Raw genomic sequence first — 10,058 nt, forward strand, 5'->3', positions numbered from 1 at the left:
AACTGCCAAGCTTTTGTAAGATTTTGGTCAGCTTTCCGGGACCGATATCGGCCACCTGCGAAACTTCGTTCTTTACGCACAGCATTTTTTTGGTGTAGCTGAGCAATAACCCTTTGTAATGGTATAACAAAGAACCCGTGTTTATAGTCTAGGTGTGTCCCTATTTGGGGTAACCATATAAAGCAAACCATCGTTTAATCATCCCCATCTTACAACATTGTTATTCGTCTTCATGCTAGAAGTCCTCGTTGTGTTGTTAGACGCAGAGGTTTTCTGCACAGAGACGTATGAGTATCTTGTTTACAATTACATCAGATTGTAGGTAATTCCGTGTATAACCACATGACCTTTTGAAATCGGATTTCAGTTTTGTAATCAGTAACTCGAAGAATATTCGGTCATCAAATTTTAAAAAATGTATCCGCGGTTTTGGATCCACCAAATAGAATTTTTGAAAAGCGAATTCAGCGACTAATCGAACCTTTGGATGCCAAATTCCACAAAAATCTAAAAATTTTTTTAAAATCCAACCACCATATGGATTCGCCATTTTGAATTTTTGAAAAGTGATTTCAGTTTTGTAAAAAGTGACTCAAATTTCATAAATATTTAAAAAAAGTTTTAAAAATCATGTGTTATTTGAATTTTGTACAATATATTTTTGTTTTGAATTCAGAGACTCAAGGAACCTTTGGATGTCAAATTTAATGAAAATCTGAAAATTTTTCAAAAATCATCCGGTATTCGAATTTTTTAAAATTGATTTCAGTTTTGTAATTAGCCACTCAAAGAACGTTTACACATAAAATTTTATGAAAATCGGATTTTTTTAAATAAATCCATCCGCCATATGGGATCCTCCATTTTGAGTTTCTCAAAACTACTTGTGTTTCAACGACACAAATAACAAATTCCATAAAAATCTGACAATTTTTCAAAAATCTATCCACCATAAATATTCGCAATTTTGAACTTTTTAAGACTGATTATAATTTTGTAATCAGTGACTCAAATAATCTTCCGTTATCACGTTCCATAAAAATCTGATTTTTTTTTTTAATTCAACCACCATACTGGATCCGCCATTGTGATTTTTTGAAAAGTGATTTCATTTTTGTAATCAGCGACTCAAAGGACCTTTTAATGTAAAATTTCATAAAAAACTGAACATTTTTCAAAATCCATCCACCATTTGGATCCGCAGTTTTGATTTTTTGAAAAGTGAATTCAGTCTTGTAATCAGTGACTCAAAGAATATTCGGTTATCAAATTTCATAAAAATTTGAAATTTTTTACAAATCCGTTCGCCATTTTGTATTTTTTAAAAATGATTTCAGTTTTGTAACCAGCTAAAGAACCTATGTATGTACAATTTCATGAAAATCCGATTATTTTTAATTCTTCCGCGGCATTGGATTTTCGTTTTTTTTATTCAACGACTCAAAGAATCATTGGATGTAAAATTTCATAAAAATCTAAAAATTCGTTTAAAAGTTTAATTTTTAAAAACTGCTCAGATACCCTAAAAACCCTACGTTTTGAACTGGCTGCCGAAATAGGTCAATTTTCCCCTCAGCCATCGATATATATGTTGCTAAAAGCAGAGATCGAATCCAGGTACAACGGAGTGGCATTACGTACCACTAATCATTCAGCCACAGCGGGCGACAAATTAAACATTTTAGCACGCATTCATAAAGCGAGTATTTTAGTACCAGACAGACGACCACTAGTAGCCGCACCGCTACATACATGTCTACACTGATGAGCCCTTAAGTGCGAAATGGTGGGGGGTTTCAGCAAGATTCGTCTTCTAACATTAGCGAGTGTGTGGTCAGAAGGTATTTGATCAACGCCGCCAGTTGTGAGCTGCTTGAACCGGTTGCAAAATAATTGTTTTTGGTCCCTGCTTGGCGAATGGCTATACAAATCTGTCCCCATCTGCATAGACCCCTAGAGTTCTTGTATATTTCGGATAATCCGCTGAGCAGGCAAAGGGCTTGGGTCCTACCGAGCGGTAGGGAGCTTCGGTAACCATCCGACTATGACTACAAAAGTAGGTATTTCACCAAATTCGCTTGTCAACATTAAAATTCAGGAGCTTAACTTAAAACAGGTGTTGGAAATTATGTCGAACACTATCGCGTTGTGCTGCTTCCTGTGCGCATTGTTTATTCATGAAACGCCATTTGTTTGTACGCTGCCATTGAAAATGTTTTTGGTGTGAATAATATTGTTGCATTTGTTGTAGAGGTATGTAAATAAAGACAAAGTTTCCAAGTGGTTGCGAAATTTTCAAATGCCTGGGCTTATTGTAATGGAACATTGGGCTGCTACAAGAGGCAAACTATTTGGCGAAAATCCTTTTGGTTCGCGTCAGACAGGCGGTATTTGTATTTGCATTTGTGCTTTCATTGCGCAAGCATTGGGAGATCTGTCATTTTGTGTAAAGATGTGTGTGTGTGTCTGTGTGTGTGTGTGTTGTCGACTTGCTGAAGGATTCGTGTGCACAATACCGTCATTATTGTTGTTACTGTTGTCTTTAACCGATAGGACCATTCATTGGCAGTCAACACAGCTTCCACCCCAACAGAGTGAGCAAAAAATTATGGCGGGAACGAAATGAATTACAGCGAACACAGAAATACCGTAGCAAAACGTGCGGGCTAAAACAATGACGGAATTGGCGCAATGACTTTGCTCTTTTGGCTTAAGTTACTTTTTGCTTAGCTAAGTAATGGTTGCTTTTCTATTTTCTTCGCTCCTGACACTGCGCCAACATCAATGCCCCACAGTAGTGTGCCGTGGAAGTCGCCCTCAATTAAAATTCGAACTTTGAAACGACTGAACAAGAATAGCAAACTGGTAACGACAATGACAAATACTTTCACTTGTCGCCGTTGGCTTTTCATTGTGTGTTTGGCAAAAAGAGCTTGGCTGTGAAAAGGCACAAAAACGCACAAAAGTTTACACAACAAATGGCTGAACAAATATACCGTTGGCGAAACGGAAAACAATAAGTAAATAAATATTTTGATGCACAAGCTGTGGGCGTTAGGGAAAAGCACGTGAAAAGCTATTTGCAATGTGCCGCAGCCAGCTGTTGTCATTACTGGGCTGATTGCTTACGCTAACGAAGGAGAGGTAAAGACGGAAAAGTGGCAGCACAAGTTACATACATACATACATACATATGTAAATGGCGGGTTAGGTCATGTACAAGGACCGAACTAAATCGTTTGACAGTTTGTATAGAATTAGATTGAAATGAAATAAATCTAGAAAGGGCAAACGATTTGTAATGTGCCAGCCTTCAATTGATTTGGCTTTGAAACTTTGGAATTTGCATTTATTAAAATTAAGGTGATAATAAAAACCTTTGGGGGTTATTGTAATTTTTGTGCGGTTGTATGCATTTTTAGTATTTGATACAATCTACAATACTTGCAGCAACAGCCCGTCTTAATAGCGGAAAATCAGTTAAACATCAAACTTTTTTTCTAAATATGCGTTGATCAGCAATGAGAAAAGAAGGATGCCACAAGTCTTCATAACTGAGTAATGCAGAAAGGGTGTCTTAGATGACGGGAATCCAAAATGTGAAAGCAGGCCGAGAATGGGGTAAGGGGATCATGGTTTCAAAGTAATGAAATCAAGAATTGCACCGAACGGTCATCGCTAACACTACTGACTCACGTTGAGTCCAACCAAAGCCAATATCTTCTGGTTCTCTATATATAGCCGTAAAATGGCTGCATTTGTGAGACGACTGCAAAGTCTCAACTGCATTTGAGTGGAAGTATGAAGACTCCATACACGCCTCTTAACCTAACTATGTAACATAACTACTTGGGGTTGCGATATTGAATTGATTGGTTTTAATAAGAGTAGATTATTAAGGTAGATTTTTCGGCCATAGCCGAAGCCGAACCGAACTTTCGGCTTTGATTTAACAATCCGCCGATTACTGCAGCCGATGATTTACTTTAAAATTAAGTAAATCAATTTTTAAATATGTATATAGAAACTTACTTATCTCTTGTGTATTAAAAAAGTCACTTTTTTTTATAAAATATCTAGCAGACTCGGCGAACTTCGTCCCGCTAAAAATTAACTCCTCTTATTGAAACATTTTGGTTCAGCATTTTCACCAACAATTCACGGTCACGATTTATCTGCTAATGTTATAGTTTGGTGGTCGTAGGAAGGCATACTTCCAAGGCAGTATGAAATAACCTAACGAAAGAGTTATGTCCGCGAAGAAGTTCTTAGAATTTCCCCCAATGGTCTGGCGTTTCATAGCCACAGGTAAATCGAATAACGAAGTAATTTGAAGAAGTTATTTCTCTTCAACAAAAACAATAATCCGTTTTGATGGTGAGTCTGTCTGTATGTATAGTGTGGCTGGTGGCAATTTCAAAATGGGGGAGTATTGTTGGTCTACAGAAATTCAATATATACATAGACTTATTTCTGATGAAATATCTTAAATGCCTTATCAAGTAGCGCAATTGTTGTGGTGGTGGCTTTAACGGATGCCATTTTAGATTGACCCCGGGACAACTTAATACTGGTGTCTCCGAATGAAACTTTAATGCAGATTTGTATTGGTAAATCATATCCATTGGGCCAGTCGGAAAACACGGGAGTTCGACGAACTCAGTGTCGACGTAATCGGACAATCACAACACTTTTTTCACTAGACGGTTTTTTTTAGCAATAACTCGACTCCAGCGCCACCTGGCGGCTACTTTTTGTAAAAGTATTGCCCTTACAATTATGGATACATAACCCGAATATGAGCCAAACCTAATCATAAATACGAATTTTTATTAATAACTCGACTCCTGAGCCTCTTTTCAGGTAACAGCAATATTTTCCCTTACGACATCAATACATGTTTCGAACATAAGTCAAATCGGATCATAAATATAGTCCTCTGCAATAATGACACAACTCAAAATTTCATATATTTCAGTAGAGCCAATCAAATTTTGTTTTGTAATTTAGCAATAATATGTCTTGGAATGTAATTATTCCGGATTATTTGCGGTAATTTTGTAGGGAAAATTTGTAAGCTTCCAAATTATGACCTTTCTAAACATTTAGTAAGTATTGGACTACAAAAAAAACCAAATAAGTAACAACTCGTAAGTAGTTAACATAATTCCATTTGTATTTCGGAACAACGGCACAAAACGAAAAAAGTCGTTATTTCCCATAAAAAAATTACAAAGTGTCTTACTGAAACTACTTACATAATATTATTATGAAATGAAGAACGGCTCAATACGAAAAGTGTCGTTGTTTCACATAAAAGCATTACTAACCTATCGGCAGTTTTTGACTTATGCCAATATTCAAGATAAGTGTGAGACATGTGCCACTGTTCGGTAGTTAGGGTTGGCTACCTCGGTTTTGTGACAAATAGAAAAACTGCGCCTCTGCCGGATTGGTAACAACTAAGTCTATGACGATTTGTCACAGAAAAGTATATTTATTTATAAATCTAATCCGTTATATATCTCAAAAACATGAAATTTTGAGTTGTGCCATTATTGCAGACGACCATCGATATATAGAGTTTCTGTGCATAGTCATTGTTACATATGTAGCAAACATATTTGTTAATATGAAGTTTAATAATACTATAATAATAATATTTTTTAGATTACACTTTTACTAAGTGTTTGGCCGAGCTTCGCCTCTAATTTGGAGTGTGCGTCTTGATTTTGTAACACAAATGAAGGCACCTACAGGTTTACGCCGCCTCCGAACACCTAATGGATTTCATGAGAAGCTTTATCATAGCATAAATGCTCTAATGAAATAGTCATACAAATAAACTATAATGTCGAATCTTCGGTGTCTGTCAGACTACCACATCAGTCGCAGATGGTTAAACACCTAAAGTCGGTGGTTTTGTTGGTTACATTAAAATTGGTCCATATATCTAAGAATTTGTGAAATCCGCAGCTTTATATCAAAATGGAGCGCTAGTGTTGTCGTCTTCAAAATATTTACCTGTCGGTCGACATCAGCATTAAAAAAAAATATCATAAAACCAAATAAATAAATAAATAGGCGCTCGTGTTTATGATAAGTGGCTTCATCTCCTATCTGTGAGATACGTTTGAAGTTGTCGCATGAATGCAGGGCGTGCAATTTCAAGCCGTCTCCGATAAGCTAATGCTTCACAGAAATTTATTCATGGTAAAACTACACTTTTAATGTTTTGGTTGAACCAGGCATCCTAATAAGTAATAATATTCAACATAAAGGTAATAAAAAATAATATAAATGATTGTAAAAATCCGGTTTAATCGGTATTCAAAAAATCAAAATTTCAAAAAAAAAACAACGATTGAAAAAGGTGTGGAAAAACCCATTAAATCACTCTAGCATATATATATATATACATATGTGTGTACAAGTGTGCTTGCATATGAACCACTATTAAACTTACATATTTCTCTAATTAAATTATAAATGTATGTTAGATGCTTGTTAAACATTTTAAGTGCCACAGGACGTATGAGTGACATTCGCAGCCAAGCATGCATGTGTACATACTAAACATCTGCACAAGCTACAAAAAGCTAACTTGAAACAAGTGGACAAGTAATGCATGAGTAAACCTCGAGACTGTTTTCTTTTCAAATATCCTGCACTTCGCAAACACTTTTTCGAATCGAGAACAAATAAAAGGAAGATCGAAATTTCATATTATCATTCTGAAGTTATGTCTGACGGAGTTCGAATATGGGACCACCTACAGCAGAATATGTAAACAAATATGAAATGTAATAAAATAAATTAAGTAAATAAATAAAAAATAAATAAATAAATAAAAAAATAAAAATATTTTGTTTTTCCCATTAATATTTTATGCCCAAAAGTAGTTAGTCATCCTTGACTATTTCGCGGCTATCGCCATAGAAATATATTTAGCTTTCGTCAAAGAAAATATACAGATAATAAGTGACTTATAGCTCCTTCCTAATCAACTTAAAGTTATCTTATAGTTAGATACATTTCCTGCAGGCAGTATATGCATATACACACACATGCATATCCATACACACATATGTATGTAGTTATGTATAGCTGCTTAACACTCCAACCGCAAAATTCGATGCAATTGTCTTTTGAATCAACTGCCTGCCGAATGTGTTGCCTTTCGAGTGCAAAACACAGCGGGTAGAAGAAGCATTGTTTTCTCGATCTACTTACTTCAGCGTAGTGAGTGACATTCAAGCTGAAATTAGTCGAGAACGCAGAACGTATACTTAAACGCAGTCTGTATACGCAGAATTTTGTCGATTACTGGAGCCCTCAGTGTTGCTTACTACACTGTTGCCACTCATCAATGCATTTTCATAAACTTACCCTTTCAACTACAATTTTTCGTGCTATAATAGATTTTAGCTAAATATAAACTACTTAGTTTTCAACAAAAACCTTATTCAATAGTAAATTTCAAATATTTTAAACATATTTTGAATAGGAACTTATATCTTTTTTACCATCTGTAAAAGTGACGAAGTGGCAACCATCTAAAGAAGGAGAAATCAGCTGACACGGAAAAATCTAAATTCCGCAGATTTCTGCGCTACGGGCTACAACTACAGAAAAATTCTGCGGTGCTGAGTTTTCATTTACATGGCGCTTTGGTAAGACAGATCGTGTCAGCTGACTCGGGTTTACGTACCGGTAGGTTTACGTTCTTGACTAATTTCAGCTTCACTCTCTTCTTTAATTTGTTGTTCGGTTCGAATGCTGTGTTACTGTTGCGTTGATCGTGTCTCGGAGTTGTAAGAGAATGTCTTGAAACACAATATGAATCAACCCATGCAGACGTTTAGTACATACATATATATTTATTTGCCTACACACTCATTCGAGGACTCATATTAAAAATAAATTACCATGCACATTAATATGGACATACATATGTACATTCGGGTGGTCCAAAAATGCATGTGAAAAAGCAAAGTCAGAATTTTTATGCTCTCACCCCCTAGGATTGTTCTATACCGAAAAAATACCCCTTTTTTTTTAATTTTGTAATCAAATATTATTTAGAGGTCGCTCAAAGCGTCCAAAGTTTTTCATGTATTTTATATGGGGAAAAAATAACTTTTTATAGAAATGGTATAGAATAGCTAAAGATCAATATTTCTACCAGAAAACTCTTTTTATCTGCAGGAGATTCCCAATAATAATACCCAATTGTTTATTTAAGCATTTATTCATCGCAACTATAATTTATAGGTCCGCCAAAAATGCACATAAACCCCGAGAAATGCAAAAATCGTTAGTATTAAAAAATGGTTAAATAAACAAATGGGTATTATTATTGAAAGTATCCTGAAGAGAACCAGAGTTTTACGATTGGAAAATATTGATTTTCAAGAGTTCTATACCATTTCTACGAAAAAAAAATACATGGAAAACTTTGAGCGCTTTGAGCGACCTCTAAATATTTTTCGATTTAAAAATAAAAAATAGCGGTATACTTTTTCGGCATAGAATAATCCTAGGGGGTGAGAACATTTCAATTCCGACTTTACTGTTTTTGGACAACCCTAATGTGCATGCATATTCAAATACATATGTACATACAAAAGCACTTTAGTGCGCACAACAATGCAAACAAATGTTAATTCTAATATTTGCAACACAAATTATGCCAATTGTTGCACCTAAAGAATAATCATGCGTAAAACTATGCAACCCAACCACCTCTGAGTGCATTGTACAGTTATGAAATCACAAATGCATTGCTGAACGTACAACTGGGAGCACTTAGAGAAATGTGTCAATTTTGAAAGCAAAAGGAATGCAATGAAAATGATCGCATTTATGTTGACACTGTTAGAGGTTAATTCAGCTCAGTGATAGAATGATGATGATGATGAATGAATAATAGTTGAGCATTAGCAAAGATATCGCAGATGAATAGCAACAAAAAATATCAAATTGAAAACAAAAGCACTGGAAATAACTATCATATCTGTGCACTTATCCCGCCTGCCTGGCATTTGGCTCATGATATCATCTCACCCACACAAATGCAACTCGACAGCAAAAAGCTAGCAGAAATGCTGCCGTTTAGCACTTAAAATGAAAATCACAATTTCCGCCAACGTGCAATCAACTGAGTCATTCGTCCATTTTCATTTCTAGTTAAAAGCTATGCACTTACAAATATTTAGAATGAAAAGCTATGATAGTACTGTTGTGCGTGTATAGGTAGGTATAAATGCATGCGTAGGCACGTATGTATGTATGTATGTATGAACGTTTGATAGAGTTGCGGCTGCTATGAAAAGAAGGTGTATAAATGTAGTGCATCCTCCACTTATCGGTGCACTCGTATATCTCAAGTGAAGCATAACAAGCGCCCTGTATGTGTATATGTATGCACATAATTCATATAAAATATACTGTTATAAAATATTCATTGAACTGATATCTATAGTGAGTACTTATGTACACACCTACATACATACCAGGCTATATAGTGCATACTTAATCCTAGCAAAAGCTTAAAATTTGTTATTTTTCCATGATAACGGAGCAGTGGCGGACCCACGGGGATGCTTTAATATGGGGTATATGTATGTATAATATGGCGTCTATGTATTAAAACACCCCCCCTTGGATCCGCCACTGACTGACACGTAGTTTAACCCCCAATACCCCGCCGCGGGATCTTGTTGAATTGACGGAAACTGATGCGCTCTTACATACACACATACATATGTATTCGCTCTTCTGTGTATTCGTTTTAGGTAGGTTGTGTAATTGTAACTGCATGAGTGTGTGATTTGTTATTGCTAGCGGTACATCAAATACACATGCAACAACAACCACACGCTCGTTCAGTTACACTAACGCTGGATACAGCGAATACAAAGAAGCGCGAATTCCACTATTGCTACCAATTTGCATGTGTATATTGTATGCATAACACATTCTCCAAAAGCGTACATACACTCGGAAGTAGATGGCATGTTACATACATATAGCACCCATACTTCAAAAGTGTATTA

Source organism: Rhagoletis pomonella, unplaced genomic scaffold, assembly GCF_013731165.1.
Source record: "Rhagoletis pomonella isolate Grant_MI unplaced genomic scaffold, Rhpom_1.0 Rhpom_scaffold_00004, whole genome shotgun sequence".
Classification (NCBI taxonomy): domain Eukaryota; kingdom Metazoa; phylum Arthropoda; class Insecta; order Diptera; family Tephritidae; genus Rhagoletis; species Rhagoletis pomonella.